This window comes from Hypanus sabinus, unplaced genomic scaffold (assembly GCF_030144855.1).
Source record: "Hypanus sabinus isolate sHypSab1 unplaced genomic scaffold, sHypSab1.hap1 scaffold_1157, whole genome shotgun sequence".
NCBI classification, from domain to species: Eukaryota; Metazoa; Chordata; class Chondrichthyes; order Myliobatiformes; family Dasyatidae; genus Hypanus; species Hypanus sabinus.
In genome coordinates this window covers 7,870-27,279 of record NW_026779215.1, presented here as the reverse complement: position 1 = coordinate 27,279, position 19,410 = coordinate 7,870, and the positions used below count along the sequence as shown (strand labels likewise).

The window sequence follows — 19,410 nt, the reverse complement described above, 5'->3', positions numbered from 1 at the left end:
TGTCGACAGGGGATTCAGGCGCTGCGCTATTCCCATTGGTGCGAAGCGATGTCAATCACTGCTTACAACCAGTCGCGGAGGTGGACAAGCCGAGTGGGCGTTACCCCGCTGAGTCCGTCTCCCGCTCAAGCGCCGACCTCCTCCTCAGAGCGGAGAAAACCTCAAAGTAAATGTCCGCTTTCTGATTTATTTCCATTTCCCTCCGAAGGAAGTTGGGGCGTTTGTGAAGCGTCTCCTGCGGCCGGAGTCTGATGTATCGCTGAGAGGTAGGAGGAGACCACTCGGCCCGTCAGATGTGTGGAGACCGAAGTGATCGAGGAAATGAGGATCGGGCAGAAACACGTGTCTGAGATGGGAGAGCAGCCGCCATCTTGCTGATGGTTAGAGGGGCTGAATGGCCTCCTGCTGTTTCTCACTTGATGTTTCAGTGTTCCTGTTCAGCAAGGCTCCGGAGGAAAGTGAATAGAAATTAGTTTTTATAAACACAGAACTGATTTAAATGAAACGTGAACATTTCCTGTTTGGGTCTGAATTATGATTTGGACCTGGATGGGAATCGAGCCGGTGACTCTGTGAACTGGAGGTGGAGGGAAAGGGATCGGGGAAGATATGGTGTGGAAAAATAATCATGTATCTGGGGTAAATATGGAATAATGTGGGGAATGCGGTGGATGGGTCGGGCAGCGTGTGAGGGGCGAGGTACGGATTCACCGGTTCAGAAGGGAGACCCTCCACCCGACACCTGATCCCGTTTCCCGTTCATGTTTTTCTGCAGATCTGCAGCTTCTGCGGGTCACTGTTCTATGTGTCCGTGTAGCTTCATCTTTCCCCCTTCAGACGAGGCAGTGAGATCCGGATCTGTCACGTCCTCTCGTTGTGGGTGGACAATGTCTTTTTTCTCTGCAATAGTTTCTGCATGTTTCATTCACTGTTTTGAGGTGCTGAAGTGCTGCCAATGTTTCTGGGTGTCTGTCCCGTTTATGTGAGAATTTAGCCATTTGTATTTATCTGCGCTTCTCATAAATGTGTAAAGTTTAGTTCAGCTTCACTTCAGAATTTCCAAAGCAACACCCAGTCAGTCAAATTGCTCCACACAATTAAAATAGCTTATTACATTTTTTCTATTTTTGTACTATATATATGTATATTCTTATTTTAAATCACAATTGTTAAAAACTATTGTTATGAATTAGTTTCTACTACTACCACAGCGACAACAAGTTTCATGTCATATGCCGGTGCTATTAAGCCTGATTCTGATATTGATATGGAACCTGTTCCCAGTTACTGCAAATCATAATGTGAGATTGAAGCATTTTCCATATATTTGCTTTCCACAGAAATGACAACAGTTCAGTTTCCTTCTGAGCTTCTGGAGCAGAAGCTCAGTCTGTCTAATATATCCACATAATTAAAATGGGAAATTTGTTTATTATCATCATGTACTGAGCTACAGTGAATATCTTGCCTGACGTACCATCCACACAGATGGATACATTCCAACAGTACATTGAGCTGATATACAACAAAATAATCACTGTAACAAAGCATTGTGGCTGCAGAGAAAATGCAGTGCAGATCGACATATGGTGCAGGGTCACGCTGAGTTACATTGTGAGGTCGAGTCCATTTTATCATTCATTTGGATTATAACCACAGACAGGAATTCAACTTTCAGCCTGGTGTTACGCACTTTAAGGCTTTTGTTTCGCTTCCCCCGGGTTTGCAGCGAGAATGTCCAGGTTATGAGGTTTTTTGTGTACATGGCCTGCTTTTCCGAGGCAGGGGAAGTGTAGGAAGAGTCCATGGAGAAGAGGCTTGTTTCTCTGATGTTCTCTGCTCTCCAAAGTTCTCTGCAGTTCCTTGCAGTCATGGGCAAAGCAGTAGCCATACAAAGGCGTGAAGTGTCGACATGGAGCTCAGAGACCTCGGCCTTCACCCTGCCTTGTGTCGCTGGATCCTGGACTTCCTGTCAGATCGCAGGCAGGTGGTAAGAGTGGGCTCCATCTCCTCTGTCTCTCTGACCCTCAGCACACAAAACCCACAGGGTTGTCTCTTTGGCCCTCTCCTTTACTCTCTGTGCACCCATGACTTGTGTTGCCACCCACAGCTCCAATCTGCTATTTAAATTTGCTGACAGCAGTATATTGATTGGCCTAATCTGAAATACCGATAACAATCAATCAAATGCCTTCTGACAAGGCTCGGTCCAAACAAACTTTTCACCCTTCTTCAGGAGGTTGGTCAGAGGAAGAGCGATAGCAGCAAAGTTCTTAGAGAACTTACGATAATATCCATCCATTCCCAGAAACCTTCTAACAGCCTTCTTAGATTCTTAGGTTCTATGAATAGGCTTTTGCCAGAACAGGAGCCAACTTGCTTTGACCTACAACATAGCCAAGATAGGTCACAGTGGCATGGCCATATTCACTATTAGCCAAGTTAACTGTAAGGTTATCCTAGGAAAGCCTGTGAAACAGCTTTTCTGCTCCAGAGATATGCTCTTCCCAAGTGTCCCTCCCTGTAACTAAGTCATCAATATAGGTATCTGTGTGTTCTAACCCTCGAATTACAAAATCCATCATTCTCTGGGATGTTCCTGGAGCATTTCTCCTTCCAAAAGGCAAAACATTGTATTCATACAACCCAGATGGTGTCACAAAGGCAGAAATTTCTCTACCTCCGTCCGTCAATGGAACACACCAATACCCTTTCAACAGATCAATTTTTGTAAGAAATTAGCTTTTCCAACCTTATCGATGCAATCATCCACTCTAGCGACAGGATAGACATCAGATTTTGTTACTGCATTTACCTTTCTACAATCAGTGCAAAATCTAACACTACCATCATGTTTGGGCACAATAATGCAGGGTGACTCCAATCTCATTTTGAAGGCCTAATAATACCATTCTCCAGCATATACTCAATTCCCTGGTCAGCCAATTTACACTTTTCTACATTCATGCGAAGTGGGTGTTGTTTAATCAGATTGGCTTCACCAACATCTACATCATGTACTGCGACCGTGGTTTGCTTGGGAACATCGGGAAATAAATCTTTAAACTTCAGAATTAATTCCTTCAGCTGTTGCTGTTGCTTTGGCTGCAGATGAGACAACTTGTTAGTAATGTTTTCTGGAACAACCGAGTTCATTAGCCTAACTGGGACCATGTTTGGCTTGTGAAAATTCTCAGACGAGTCGATTGTTTCATTCTCAGGGTTGCCAGATTCATATGTTTTGACAACGACACACACAGATGGTACCTGCTTGTCAAAAAAGGTTTTATCATATATATGTGTACCACCTGCGTTAGTTCAAGTCAGTTGGGTGTTTTAATAACATAATTCACATTATTAATTTGAGAGACTATTTCATACAGTTTATTGAATTTCACCTGAAGTGGATTCGTCAACATAAGGCAAGCACCTTACCACCCACCTGGTATTTTCTTTCGCGAGCGCTGTTATCAAACCAACACTTCATTTTGTTTTGAGAAATCTTTAAGTTTTGTCTCGCTAGACTACAGGCTTGGTGTAGTTTCTTTTTGAACTTCAAAACATAGTCTAACGAGTTAACATCAATCCACCGTTCCTTTTAACAAGGTCAAAGGTCACTCTGCGACCAAATACAAGTTCATATGGAGTAAAGCCCAGTGATTCCTGTACTGACTCCCTTTCTGTGGAAAAAAGCAAATGTATTCCTTCATCCCAGTCTTTTCCATTTTCAACACAATATGTCTTAATCATTGTTTTGAGGGTAGAATGAAATCTTTCTAAAGCCCCTTGTGATTCTGTATGGTACGCAGATGATGCAATTTGTTTTGCTCCCAGTTCAGAAACAACCTGCTGGAATAATCCAGATGTAAAATTACATCCTTGATCAGACTGTATTTCTTTAGACAAATCGAATAAAGTGAAAATCTTGGTAAGAGCCTTCACCACAGTTTTAGCTTTAATATTTCTGTGAGGTATTGCCTCTGGGAATCCGGATGCAGTACACATAATAGTTAGCAGATATTAATGGCCAGCTTTAGTCTGTGGCAATGGGCCAACACAATCCACTATAACTTTGGAAAAGGGTTCACAGAATGCAGGGACAGGCCACTGGGGTGACCTCATTAGGTTTACCCACAACTTGACAACTGCTTTTTGGAAACTCTTATTCAGGGTAAACATAACTTTATCAGTTAAAGCAAACTGATCTGCTAATCTAGCAGATTCCTGCATAGTGGCAGTATCATTTCCATCTAAATACATCTTTATGTCATCAGGAACGCACCCTCTGAACTCTTCAATTAAAACCAACTCTTTGAAGCTGTTAAAATTATCATTTACATGTTCAGATGTGCACCAGTGGTCAAGACACACAAATTTCTCAAAAGCAAATTCCGTATGTCTGGTTCACAGATTTCTTCAAATTTCTGAACTTCTGCCTGTCTGCTTCTGGGACCAACTCACAAGCTTTGAGCACAGCCTGCTTCAATAGATCATAATGTGTCATGAATAGGTCATGACCATGTGGCTAAGGTGTTGAACTCGTGATCTGAATGTTCGAGCCTCAGCCGAGGCAGCTTGTGTGTCCTTGAGCAAAGCACTGAACCACACACAGCTCCTGCACATTTATAGCCCAGTGGCGATGATTGGGGGCAGCATAAATAAATAAATAATAAGCTGCTTCAGCAACTGTCAAAGCAGAATAGGCTTGCTAAGCATTCCCCTTAATTACACTTTGTAAGAGAAATTTCTGTCTGCTTTTCTGCCTCTCCAGCCTGAAACTGCCTCTGCCTTTCCGTGGCCTCCATCTTTAATTTTTCTCACTTGTACTGGATCTCAAGCTCACTAGGTTTACTTTCAGGAAACAGCTCCAACTCCTCCACGTTAAACACACCCTCAGATACACAATGTTCAGCTGTTATCCTCCGCATCTGTGCCCTCCTCATTGTCAATTTCACCTTAGCAAGTATTAACATTATAGCAATACTCAACAACTCAATCCTTCTGCTGTTCTCTAATGCACGAGAGGCTCACACTTCCAGATATCTATCAACATCCACTGCTGCTGGTTTTCCACACACAAATAAATCAAAAGGGATTTCCCCAATGAAATCGATAATAAATCAATCCTTAAATGTGTTCATATCCCAGACGCAGGCCCCATTTTGTTACAAACCGTAGTGCTTTAGAAACGAACCAGCAGCAACAGACTCCGCCTAGTGGCTACGCATTTTAATTCCACGTCCCATTTCCATTCTGATATGTCTATCCATGGCCTCCTTTACTGTCAAAATCAATCCAAACTCAGATTGGAGGAACAACACCTTATATACCAGCTGGGTAGCCTCCAACCTGATGGGGTGAACATTGACTCCTCCACCTTCCGTTAATGCCCCTCTTCCCCTTCTTACCCCATCACTGACATATTTAATTGCCTGTTTTCCATGTCTCTCTGGTGCTTCCCCCCCCCCCCCACCTTTCTTTCCTCCGAGGCTTCCTGTCCAATGGTCCTCTCCCATCTCCAGCTCTGTATCACTTTCGCCAATCACCTTTCCAGCTCTTAGCTTCATCCCACCACATCCGGTCTTCTCCTATCATTTCGCATTTCACCCTCCCCCCACTACTTACAAATCTCTTAGTACCTTTCCTTTCAGTTAGTCCTGACGAAGGGTCTCAGCCTGAAACGTCGACAGTTCTCCTTATAGATACTGCCTGGCCTGCTGTGTTCCATGAGCATTTTGTGTGTGTTGTTTGAATTTCCAGCATCTGCAGATTTCCTCCTGAGTGTTATGTGTATAAATAAAATTCCCAAACTATTGAGCTCGGGGGAAACAAGACTTGGAGTCTTGAGATGGTAAAGTATGAAAGTTCAGTTCAACCACAGAATAGGTGATGAGAGAGATATTTGTAATCCAGGGTAAATGTTGAGAGAAGGCAATTATGTCATATTCCACAGGTTACATGGTGGTAAAACAAGACCAACAGTTGCTGTAGATTTTATCTGTCATCCTTCCAAATCCACATACTAATTATCACCCAAAGTGACTTGTCATGAAGGGTATCGTCTTCAAAAGGATTACCACACCATAGCCAGACAAGGGTTAACACATTAGTGGTCAGCGCAGGATACCCCAAATCAGATCCACTCCAATGGATCAAATGAGGTGACATCCACATATTCAATGTACGGAGAATCGATAATTTGCCCACATTTGTGGGCAAAGGAAAGTTCCAAACAGTGACCCTTGGCCACTAGTTCCCTGGTTTCGATTCTTTCCATTTTTCCTCCTTCGTCTCCGTCTGACTCTGAGTGTCTGTGTCCTCAGTTAAAACTAAACAAGCTGCACACAATGTAAACAAGCTGCAAGTCAGACACATTTGCCTTCTTAATCTCTCTCTCTCTCTCTCTCCACAGCAAACAAAACCTAGAGATTCATAACAATGGCCACTCCCCATTGTGAGCTGACAGGTGTGTCAGTAGGTGGGATGACTGAGTGAATCCTTTCCCACATTCTCAGCAGGTGAACGGCCTCTCTCCAGTGTGAACTTGTTGATGTTTCTGTAGGGTGAATAACTGAGTGAATCCATTCCCAGACTGAGCAGTTGAAAGGTTTCTCCCCAGTGTGAACTTGCTGATGTACCAGTAGGGTGGATGACAGAGTGAATACTTCCCCACATTCTCAGCAGGAGAACTGCCTCTCTCCACTGTAAACTTGCTGATGACTCTGCAGGGTGGAAGAGTCAGTGAATCTCCTTCCACATTCTGAGCAGGTGAATGGCCTCTCCCCAGTGTGAACTCACTGATGTTTCTGTAGGCTGGATAACTGAGAGAATCCCTTCCCACATTCTGAGCAGGTGAACGGCTTCTCCCCAGTGTGAACTCGCTTATGTCTCTGTAGGGTGGATGACACAGTGAATCCCTTCCCACATTCTGAGCAGGTGAACGGCCTCTCCCCAGTGTGAACTGACTGGTGACTCTGTAGGGTGGATGACTGAGTGAATCCCTTCCCACAGACTGAACAGGTGAATGGCCTCTCCCCGGTGTGAACTCGCTGGTGACTCCGTAGGTGGGATGACTGAGTGAATCCCTTCCCACAGACTGAGCAGGTGAATGGCTTCTCCCCAGTGTGAACTCGCTGGTGACTCAGTAGGTTGGATGACTGAGTGAATCTCTTCCCACATTCTGAGCAGGTGAACGGCTTCTCCCCAGTGTGAAGTCGCTGATGTCTCTGTAGGCTGGATAAATTAGTGAATCCCTTCCCACAGACTGAGCAGGTGTACGGCTTCTCCCCAGTGTGAACTCGCTGATGTACCAGTAGGGTAGATGACAGAGTGAACCCTTTCCCACAGACTGAGCAGGTGAACGGCCTCTCCCCAGTGTGAACTCGCTGATGTATCAGTAGGGTAGATGACAGAGTGAATCCTTTCCCACATTCTGAGCAGGTGAACAGCCTCTCCCCAGTGTGAACTCGCTGATGATTCTGCAGGGTGGAAGACTCAGTGAATCTCCTCCCACAGACTGAGCAGGTGAACGGCTTCTCCCCAGTGTGAACTCGCTGATGTTTCTGTAGGCTGGATAACCAAGTGAATCCCTTCCCACATTCTGAGCAGGTGAACGGCTTCTTCCCAGTGTGAACTCGATGATGTCTCTGCAGGTGGGATAACTGAATGAATCCCTTCCCACAGACTGAGCAGTTAAATGGCCTCTCCCCAGTGTGGACTCGCTGATGTATCTGTAGGTGGGATGACTGAGTGAATCCTTTCCCACAGACTGAGCAGGTGAATGGCCTCTCCCCAGTGTGAACTCGCTGATGATTCTGCAGGGTGGAAGACTCAGTGAATCTCCTCCCACAGACTGAGCAGGTGAACGGCTTCTCCCCAGTGTGAACTCTCTGATGTTTCTGTAGGCTGAATAACCAAGTGAATCCCTTCCCACATTCTGAGCAGGTGAACGGCTTCTCCCCAGTGTGAACTCGATGATGTCTCTGCAGGTGGGATAACTGAATGAATCCCTTTCCACAGACTGAGCAGTTAAATGGCCTCTCCCCAGTGTGAACTCGCTGATGTATCTGTAGGTGGGATGACTGAGTGAATCCTTTCCCACAGACTGAGCAGGTGAATGGCCTCTCCCCAGTGTGAACTCGCTGATGTACCAGTAGGGTAGATGTCTGTGTAAATCCTTTCCCACAGACTGAGCAGGTGAACGGCTTCTCCCCGGTGTGAACACGCTGGTGTGCCATTAGAACAGATGACTAAGTGAATCCTTTCCCAGAAACTCAGCAGTTGACCAGCCTCTGCCCAGTGTGAACTGATTGGTGTGTTCACAGGTGGGATGACCGACTGAACCCCTTCTCACACACAGAACAGGTGAATGGCCTTGCCCAGTGTGAACTTGCTGATGTACTTTCAATTGTGATAATCGAGTGAATCCATTCCCACTGTCTGAGCGGGTGAAAGGCCTTTCTCCTGTGTAAATTACAGGCGTGCCAGTTGGTCAAATGTCCGAGTGAATCCCTCTCCACAGTCCGAGCAGAAAGGGTGGTCAATTGCATCCCTTGCTCCACTTTTTAAACATCTAGACAGAGACAACAAAACTGATGTGCCGTGTTTGAGCTTCCTGGCGACAAATTCCTTCTCATTTTTAACCTGTAAAAAGATTTAACAAAATCCATCAATGGGTTTAGTGCAACATTTCAAATGAGATTACTTGAGTTGCCAAGGTTTGATCTGGTATCACACTGTTACGGTGAAGTTCAACGAAAGTTGGACAGAGAAATCAACTTCTGACTGGGCAGAGTGCTGGTATCTGGAATGACCATCAATTCCCTGATGCTCTTCCTGTTTCTATAAGAATCGGGCATTTCTGCCATCTCCAATCTGTGACCTGGCTCAGTTTGACTCTCTCCATTGGTATTATTCCCTGTTCCCACTGAGCTCCATGGGTGCCTGGCCCCACAGTAACTGAAACACTCTCACACAAATAGTTTTTCTTGACTTGCAGCTGGGATCTTCTTTGATGTATTATTAACTTAAAGTGCCACAGTTTTAATGCCACATAAAAATTCCTGCTGAAATGACTGGTTGGTTCACACAGCTGTCAAAAGGGGTTAGAGTGAATTTTTGTATTATTTCAGGTTCTTGTCATAATCATAGAAAATTTCAACATAGAAACAGGCCCTTTGGGCCATCCAGTTTGTGCTGAACTATTTAAACAGCCCACTCCCATACCCCTACCATCCAGGTACCAACACAAAACTCTTAAATGTTGAAATTGAGCTCGCATGCACCACTTGTGCTGGCTGCTCATTCCACAGCCGAATGACCGTCTGTGTGAAGAAGATTCCCCTCATGTTCCCCTTAATATTTCACCTTTCACCTTTAACACATGGTCTCTGGTTGTTGTCCCACCCAATCTTCATGGAACAAGCCAGCTTGCATTAACACTATCTGTGCCTCTCTATCACAATCAAATCTCCCCTCGATCTTCTGCATTCCAAGGAATAAAGTCCGGATTTGTTCAATATTTCTTTATTATCCAAGTCCTCCAGACATGGCAACATCCTTGTGAATTTTCTCTGAAATCTATGAACTTCTTTTACAACTTTCCTGTAGGTAGGTGACCAAAACTGTACACAATACTCCAAATTAGGCCTCATCAATGTCTTCTAGAAGTCAACATAATATCCATCTATTGTTATCAGTAACTTGGTTCATGAAGGGCAATGGGCTGAAATCAATCTTTCTATCCCTATCTACCTGTGATACCACTTTCAGTGAATTAAGGTCTTGTATTCCCAGGTCCCTTTCTTCTACAACACTCCTCTGTGCCTGACCAGTCACTGTGAAAGACCTCCCTTGGTAGGTCAGACCAAAGTGCAACAACTCATACTGGACTGCATTAAATTCCATTTTCCATTTCTAAAACCATTTTCCCACCTGGTCCAGATTGCACTGCAAGCCATGATAGTCTTCTTGCACTCCACTGAACCCCCTGTCTTATTGTCATCCACAAATTTGCTGATTCAGTTAACCACACGATCATCCAGATTACTGATATAGACTGACAAACAACAACAGATCCAGTACTGATCCCTGTGGCAGCCACTAGACACAGGCCTCCAGCCAGAGCGGAAACCACACTCTGGCTTCTCCCAAAGACAGTGTCTCATCCAGTTTACTGTTTAATCTCGAATGCTGAGTGACCGAACCTTCTTGACCAACCTCCCATATGAGACTTTGTCAAGTGCCTTGCTGAAGTCCATGGAGACAACATCCACTGCCTTGCCTTCATCCACTTCCCTGATAACTTCCTTGAGAGACTCTATAAGATTGGCGAGAGCCATGCTGCCTATCCTTTACCAGTCCACACCTATCCAAATACTTACAGTATATACCTGGTTCCTGCACACATTCCAATAACTTTCCCAGTTCTGATGTCAAGCTCACCAACGGATAATTTCCTAGTTTATTTTTACAGCCTTTCTTGAACATCAGAACAACATTGTCTGTCCTCCAATCTTCGAGTACCTCACCTGTCACTAAGGATGATTCAAATATCTGTGTTTAGGCCCCGATAATTTCTGCACTTGTCTTCCGCCGGGTCCTAGTGAACAACTTGTCAGGCCCTGGGGATTGATCCACACTAATTTGCCTCAAACCCCTCCACCTCTGTAATCTGTACAGGGTCCATGAAGTTGATGCGGCTTTGCCTCACTTCTATAGACTCTGTGTTCATCTCCTGAGTAAATACGGATGCAAAAAAAATCTTCCCAAATCTATGCTATCCTTCATATGGATTACCATTCTGATCTTCCAGAGAATTAATTTTTTCCCTTGCAATATTTTTGCTCTTAACATATCTGCAGAATCCCTGAGGATTCTCCTTCACCTTGTCTGCTGGGGCAACCTCATGCCTTCCTTTATTTCTTTCGTAAGTGTTCACTTGAATTTCCTGTATTTCATAAGTACCCCATTTGTTCCTATCTGCCTGTACCTGGTATGCACCTCCTTTTTATTGATCTGGGAGAGGAAAGCCAAAGGGGTGATAGATCTGCATGGTGGGAGGTGGGGGTAAGGAGGGTTAAACTAAAGTTGCAGGGGGAATGGGAGCCTGAATAACAGAACGGGTATTGGAGAGGTTGTGGAGACAGATGTTGTTCAGGCCTCAGACAAAGTCAGGAATGAAAAAGTTGAGCGTGGTGCAGTGAATATGCTGAGCCCTGTATATTTCAATACAAGGAGCACCGTAGGAAAGGCGGATGTGTTCAGGGCATGGATCAATACCTGGAATCAACACTAGGATCTGGCAACTGTGGACTGGGACAGGCTGCTTTATGGCAAAGGTGTGCTTGGTAAATGGGAGGCCTTCAAAGCAAAATTTTGAAATTAGTAAGCGGGTATGTCAGAATAAAAGGTAAAGATAGAAACTGTAGGGAAACTTGAATTGCAAGAGATATTCAGACCCTGGTAAAGCACAAAATGGAATTACATAACAGGGATAGGCAGTCAGTTCCTTATGGAGTATAAGAAATGCAAGAGAACACATAAGAAATCAATCAGGATGGCTAAAAGATGGCATGAGGTTGCTGTCACAGAAGAGATGAAGGATAATCCTCAGGGATTCTAGTGATAGATTAAGAGCAAAAGGATTGCAAGGCACAAAGTTGGTCCTTTGGAAGTCCAGAATGGCAATCCACGTGTGGAACCAAAGCAGATGGGGGAGGTCTTAAATATTTTTCAAACTCTATTTACCCAGGAGATGGACAAAGGGTCTATGGGAGTGTGGAAAAGCGGCATTAACCATTTCAACCCTGGGGGAAAAAACACTCCTCTGGCCACTCACACGCTCAATACCCCTCATCATTTTATGTCTCTAAATATAAACAAGGAAATTATACATTGCACAATCTACTTTCCACGATTCAGTACATTTACATGGCCAGGTGTGTAAAAAGGGCCCAACGAATATCAGGGAGCAACAGGCCCAATTCACCCCAACCACAAACTGCTCCTGCTGCTACCATCCAAGAAACGGTACCACAGCCAAAGGAGCAACAGTCCCCGGGACATCATCTTCCACCAGGCCATCAGACTGATTAATTCATGCTGATACAATTGCATTTCGATGTTATATTGACTGTCCTATGTGCAAACTATCTATTATAAATTACTATAAATTACACATTGCCCATTTAGATGATGTAAGGTAAATATTTCTACTCCTCATGTTTATGAGGTATGTATCTAATAAAGTCAATTCAATTCACTCTCTCCACTATCTGTTCTGTCATTCTGGCTCCCATTCCCCCTACAACTTATTTTAACCACATCACCCCCTCCCCTGCTCACTACCACTAGCAAGCCTTACCACTAGGGTATTCGTCCCCTCTTGTTCTGTTCCTATAACTAACGAATCCCCTATCAGCCTTTTGACTTTCCTCTGCCAGGTAATTCCCCCCAACAGCTTCTAAAGTGGTCCACCTGTTGTTGTGGGGGATGGCTACTGCAGTACTCTGCGATGGCTATTTAACCTCATTCCCTTTCCTGACTCTCACCGAGTTTCCTGTGTCCTGCATCTTGGGTATAACTCACCTCTCTTCGTGTCATATCTATCACCTCCTCCAACTGCTGGATGACCTGGAATTCACCCATTTCAAGTTGCAGCTCATTGAAGTGCTGGGTTACAAGCTGCACATCTTGTAGGTGAGGGCATCAGGGACACTGGAGGTCTCCCCTCCACTACCCCTCTAATTTGTAATAATCTCCCCTCTAATTTGTAATAACCAGTGTGCAGATATATCTTGCACTGTGCATTTTTTACCCAGTGACAAGATGTGCACAGTGAATTTTATATAGAGATGTATTCATGTTCACAGCTGGCAAATCACTGTCAATAGGAACTTTGATCTCCTCTGGGTTTGATTGAGATCATCTGCACTCTCACACAACCGATATAGCAGGCCTGTAACAGGAAATGGAGGATTTTCTCACCAAAGCTTTTGCACATTGTCCATATGCGATTTCCTTGCTAAATTACGCTTTAAAAAGTCAGATTTCCAAATATCACTCCACTTCTTCCCATTTGCAAATACTCCAGTAACTTTTCAATCACCAAAATGCAAACAGGCATTACTAGTTTCTGTGTTCTACATAAATATTCCCCCTGAACCCTCCCCCAATGACTGACGGTGGTGAATTCAGTGAATGCAATCCCAATGAATATGAAGGGAAGGGCAGTACTCTGTCTCACTGGAGTCTGGCACATTTGTGATGTGAAAGCTACTTGTTGCCCAGGGCAAAGGTGTTTGATATCATTACGTACCCAGAGAGAATGGGACAAAACATGTTCTCACCGGTAGAATAGTCCAGAGCAAGAGGAGGTAGAGGAAGCAACACACACAAAATACTGGAGGAGTTCAGCAGGCCAAGTAGCATCTGCGGAAAAGTGTCCTAATGCCGATTTTCTCAACTGGTGACGTAAAAGATTTTGTTCCCTTTCTCCGAGTTCCTAATCCTTGCATTTAGATAGCTGGAGCTCAGCTCTGTCTGAGAGATCCATCGGTTCCCATTCCCTCATCAGCCGGGAGCTCCCCGGAGTCCGTGTACGGATCGTGGGGCTGAGAGAGAGGGAAGAGAGCAGGACTGTCCCGGGGTTGCTGGTCACGGTGTCCGAAATTCAGAGGAATTATCCCGAAATCGGTGTTTAAGATAAAAACACGGAGAATCACTCTTACCTGGAACCGACATTTTCAAAGGCTTCGGTGTACTGCGCGCATGCGTGAAACTCAGGGACGGCCTCAGCCTGACGCCTGCGCAGTTCATCGGCGCTTCAGCGCCGCCGAAATTCTTAACGCATGGCCCTATGGGTAATCACGGTGCCATTAAACATTTCTGCAAGCACCAGTTCAATGTCCATATCTCATTTTTTTTTATGGGTATAGAAAAAATCTGCAGCTGTTTTAACGCAGAAAGCGGCTCCCATAAGCAATATACTCAATATCAATGTATATCTAATGCCAAAGTAAAATGCAGATATAAAACACAGGAGATTCTGCAGTTGCTGGAAATACAGAGACGCACACACACAAAACAATTCAGAGAGCAACTAAGCAGCGGAGTACACAGGCCAGGGATGCGGAAGGGGCTCTGCCTAAAAGTTTTCTATTTATTCCTCTCCAAAATTTCTGCCTGATCTGTTGATTTCCACCTGTGTTTTGCAGAAATTAACCACCTTTTTTTTCGACCAACCAGTTTCCAAATACTTCTAATCTTTCACTTTTAACCACATCCTGCTGGTCTTATTCGTCCTCCTCCTCTGGACCCCATTTCTCTCTGGAGCCCCTGAATCAAGCTGGCAACTCTTCTGTTTCTGACTGCACCATCGAAGATTCACTCGCTAGTCTGCTGTCAAACTTCAGAGTTGCATTGTGTTACGAGACCGTTTACTGTGAGTGTCACTTTAAGTGCCTGAGTGAGGCGGGGCTGTGACGTCAGACACAAGCTGCGGTAGCGGGAGAGGGAGAGGGAGAGGGAGAGAAGCTGTTGGAACTTCAGCGTGTGACTGCTATAGGCTGCAACTCTTCCATGCCCAAAAGGTACGGTTGATCTGATCATCGGCACGCAGTGCACAATGGATGTGTGACTGTCACTTCGTATCATCAATATGTGTGGATTTGCTGGAGTATCCTGTGGTATCACTTTTGTCGGCCCTTACCTGGAATCGGGGTGTTCTGTGGTAATCACTTGAAGACGATATTCCTGTGACTGTCACCTGGTGATATTTCTAAGTGGATTTCGGAGCTAATCGACGGATAAGATCTTCGGCGACTGTTATTCCGTTCACCCAGCGTGGAATGTGTGTGGAATTCTTCGTAATGGCCTTCTCTCTACATGTTCGTGTGGATTTACAAATCTCTCCTCTCACTCGCTTATTCCGTGGATTACTGAACTTTTCAACTTTACCATCTGAAGACTTTAAGCATTGTTTCTCAAGCTTGATAGTTTGGGAGCTATATATCCGCATTACACTGTTAACTTCTGTTTATTTCCTTTAATCTTTCATATTTGGAGTAGATACTGTTAGGTACCCCGTGACGGGTCAAAGAACCAGCAGAAATAGAAAACACCGTGGAGTCTGGTATTGCTGTAAACTAATGCTGTTTATTAGTAACTACGCGATACAGCAATATAAATGCAGATATATCAACCAGGTTAGCAATGATTATATGTGTGTGTGTGTGTGTGTGTGTGTGTGTGTGTGTGAGTGTGTGTGTGTGTGTGTGTGTGTGTGTGTGTGTGCGCGTGTGTGTGAGTGTGTGTGCGTGTGTGTGCGTGTGTGTGAGTGTGTGTGTGTGTGTGTGTGTGTGCGTGTGTGTGAGTGTGTGTGTGTGTGTGTGTGTGTGTGTGTGAGTGTGTGTGTGTGTGTGTGAGAGAGAGAGTGTGTGTGAGTGTGTGTGTGTGTGTGTGAGTGTGTGTGTGTGTGTGTGTGTGTGTGTGAGAGAGAGTGTGTGTGAGTGTGTGTGAGTGTGTGTGTGTGTGTGTGTGTGTGTGTGTGTGTGTGTGTGTGTGTGTGTGTGTGTGTGTGTGTGGAAATAGGAAAGCCAAGCTTCTTCACGCCTCGGGGTGAATGGAGACCGTCTGACGGTGATGAGTGAAGTTCGGTTCAGTTCGTGGGATTGAGTCGGGTAGTGATGGAGAGAGAGAGAAGGAGAGGTTTGTGTCTTCAGGTAAGCTGACGCCGTCGATAGTCCCGTCGTCCTCCGAAATCCTTTGGATGTCACCGACTGTGACACTACAAACGGGACCGTTCTTCAGTGGTGGAGTTATTAACCCAGGCGAGGGATGGACACACGAATAACTCCCCACTGGTCACAGCCTTTTCACACTGCGAGAGCCACTGATCGATGCTCCTGATTGATCCTCCAAAACCCACCTTTTTCTGTGGACACAACAAAGCTCATTCAGTGTCCAAAACCATGTGTCTGGAGGTCTGTCAGCGGACCTCCTACTTATCTCACCGTGCTGAGCCCCAGCTGTCCATCAAACAGTTCCTCCCTTCTCTCTCTGGAAGAACACAGAAGCTGACAGTGTCCTTGTAAAAGTGTAAAAAAGCTTGCAGATAAACCATAATTCATTCTCTCTCTCTCTCTCTCTCTCTCTCTCTCTCTCTCTCTCTCTCTCTCTCTCTCTCTCTCTCTCCAATGATTACAATACAACAACCATAACTACATCAGCACTCATGAACAGAACTGAACTATATACTTTTCTATGACAATTCATTTACCCCTAGACATCGATAGAGCTTCTTTATTATTGCTTGTTATTATTCCTACACTTTTAGGTTTATTACTGCTAACTTGTTTTATATGTATATTCGCATTATTGATATGGTTTTGCTTATTTTTATTAATAAACACCTTTAGTTTGGTACCACCAGACTCCAACAGATTCTTCTTTCTCTGCTGTTTAAATACCCAGTTACGGGGTACGTAACAAATCTCCTATCTCATAGAGTGGTGACCAGTTGCAACCTGTCATGTCAGGGAGAGCAAGAGGGGAACGGCAGGGATATATTTTCATATACCGATATGGAACAGAAACATGGGCAGGGACAAGATGGGCCGAGTGGCCTCTCCAGTGAGACACGGGATTTGATACAAACTGATTTATCTTTCACAGATCCACAATATTAAACACCAGTCTAGTTTAAGGCTAACATCAGCAGAACAGACTCCTCCAATGCTCAGTGACCAGGGTTCAGTCCTCGGTGCGATGAGCAGCCGCAAGAACTGCAGAATCTGACAGTAACAGTCCCTCATGAACCTGCAGCTGCCTTCAGTCACCGTGATGGTTAAACATTTAACACGGAGCTGATTTGAACTTCCTCCCTGATGTGAAGTTGCTGGTGTTGCAGCATCTGGGATGATTGAGTAAAACTCTTTGCTCACTCCGGACAGAAATGTGGCCTCTATTTATTGTGAACTCACCGGAGCATCACAAGGTGGGTTAACTGAATGAGTCTCTTCGCACACACGGAGCAGGTGAACGGCCACTTCCCAGTGCAAAGCTGTAGATCTCGGTCTTCGGTCTTGACCCGAAACGTTGACTGCTCATTTACACGGATGCTGCCCGACCTGCTGAGTTCCTCCAGCGTCTTGTACGTGTTGCTTTCCCCACAGCATCTGCAGTGTACTTTGTGTTCAAGCGCTGGTGAACTGACAGACAGAGCGGAACTAACGTGCTGTTGTGTTCGAGATTCCCATACACAAATCCTTTTAATTTTCTACACTGTTAAAAGTTTACAAAGCACGTCAGTGGGTGAAGGACAACATTTCAACTGAAATAATTTTAGTCTCCATGGTGCCTTCTGATTAAAACACTGTCACATCTCAAAACAATTTAGAGGAACAAGATTTCATCTTCTAACTGGCCACAGTTCCGGAATCAGGGTCAACATCAAACTCTCTGCTTCTCTCTCTGTATCAAAATGGATCATTCCTCCCCTTCATCAGTCTGTGACTTGGCTCAGTTTGTCTGTCTCCTTCGCGTTCTGAGCATGCGCCACACACCCACTGAGATCACATTTTATTTACACGGCTGTGACTAGAGACTTTCTGATTATTATGTCCCTCCCGGCATTTGACGGTGGTAAACTCAGAGTCAGTAATGGTATTGACCCTCAGGAGTAGGTGATTAGGCTTTTTCGTTGGAGATCGATAAACTGCCGGTAGTGTGTGTCTGGATGAGTGGGTCATTTTCAGACTGGAAGGAGGTAGCGTTTGGAGTTCCCCAGAGATCAGTCCCTGACCACAGTTGTTCACAGTTTAATGTCCTGGAGAGGCAACGAGATGTGAGATGTCCCAATCTGCTGGTGAGGCAGAAAGAGTGGAGTTGGGGGAGGGGAGGCTATTCACATGCAATCTCGTAGCTTTGCAATCAGTACATAGTGCACTGTGGGGCTGCAGTGGCGGGATCCAATCTGCTAATTGGATTTGCTGAAGGCACTACATTGATTGGCCGAATCCCAAATAACAACGAGACAACTTACGAAGAAGAAGTCATCACTCCGGCACGGTGGTGTCAAGAAAACAACCTCTCCCTCATTGTGACAAAAACACAGGAGCTGGTTGTGGATTACAGGAGGAATGGAGACAGGGAGCAATTTCAACATTTCCAAGTCTGTTATTGACACAAAATGCACATTTTAATAGTGATCATGACACAATGTATTTTATACATTGTTAATGACATAAAACATATTTATAGATTGTTACTGACAGAGAATCGTATAACTTGTGTTCCGTGTGTTATCTGAATGTACTTGCCTGTGATGCTGCCACAAGACAGTGTTTCTCTGTACCTGTACCTTCCCGTATTTGTGCACTTGGTAATAAATTAAACAGGACCTGAGAAATCTCAGTGAGATTTGATTAGTGATGATCATCTTGGCAGCTCGGTAGGTCGAATGTATGCGACAGTACACTGTTAAATGCAAATCCCTGAACAGTGTTGATGATCAGTGGGATCTTAGACTCCAAGTTCATCGCTCCCTGAAAGAGACTGCACAGATTGATCGGGTGGTTAAGAAGGCAAATGGCATGGTTGTCTTTATTAGTTGAAGCACTGAGTTCAAAAGTCGGGAAGTTGTGTTGCGGCTGTTACGAGCCTGCGGTGGTACTGTGACTGTTTCTTTAAGAGCGCCGGCGTGAGGAGGCGGGACTATGACGTCAGTCACAGGCTGACAGCGCTGACTGTGGACTGAACCATAAGAGAGAGAGAGAGAGCGATCTGCAGACAGGCAGTCGGCCAGTCTAAAGAGTGAGAGAGAGACTGGAAAAGCTGATCGCTTCAGTTAGTCGCAGCTGAGGCTTGGAACTCTCCTATGGCACAAGAGTGGGTTGATCATCGGTATACGGAACCACAACGAATGTGTGTGGCTGTCACTTCGTATAATCCATAGGAGTGGTTTTTGGAATGTCTTGTGTTAATCCTTGCCTGGGTATGTTGTGTGGTAACCCCGGGAAGACGGTATTCCTGTGACAGGTCATTTTCGTTAATCGTATGTAGACGGATTCAGCGGATAAGATCTTCGTCAACGGTATTTTGAAGTAACGGCCTTTTCACCCTGTAAGACTCTAAGCTTTGTTCCCTCAGGCTCGATAGTCTGGGAATTATATTTACACATATATTCACATAACACTGCTAACTTTCCTTTATTTCGTTAAGTTACTATATTATAAATAGATACTAATAAAGAGAGTGGTTTTAACATCAAAACCAGACTCCAGTGTGAACTCTATTGCTGCTGGTTCGGTTCTAAAACGTTACAGCTCGTAACACAGTTTTATAAAACTCGATTAGACCACATCTGGAGTGTTTCATACAGTTCTGGTCGCCCCCATTCTCGGAAGGATG

At 44.8% G+C, this 19,410-nt stretch overlaps 1 pseudogene; it reads right to left on the bottom strand.

Annotated features, from left to right (window-relative positions):
* Nucleotides 1–1,521: 1,521 nt before the first annotated feature.
* Nucleotides 1,522–12,607, bottom strand: LOC132386429 (gastrula zinc finger protein XlCGF26.1-like; annotated as a pseudogene).
* Nucleotides 12,608–19,410: the final 6,803 nt, after the last annotated feature.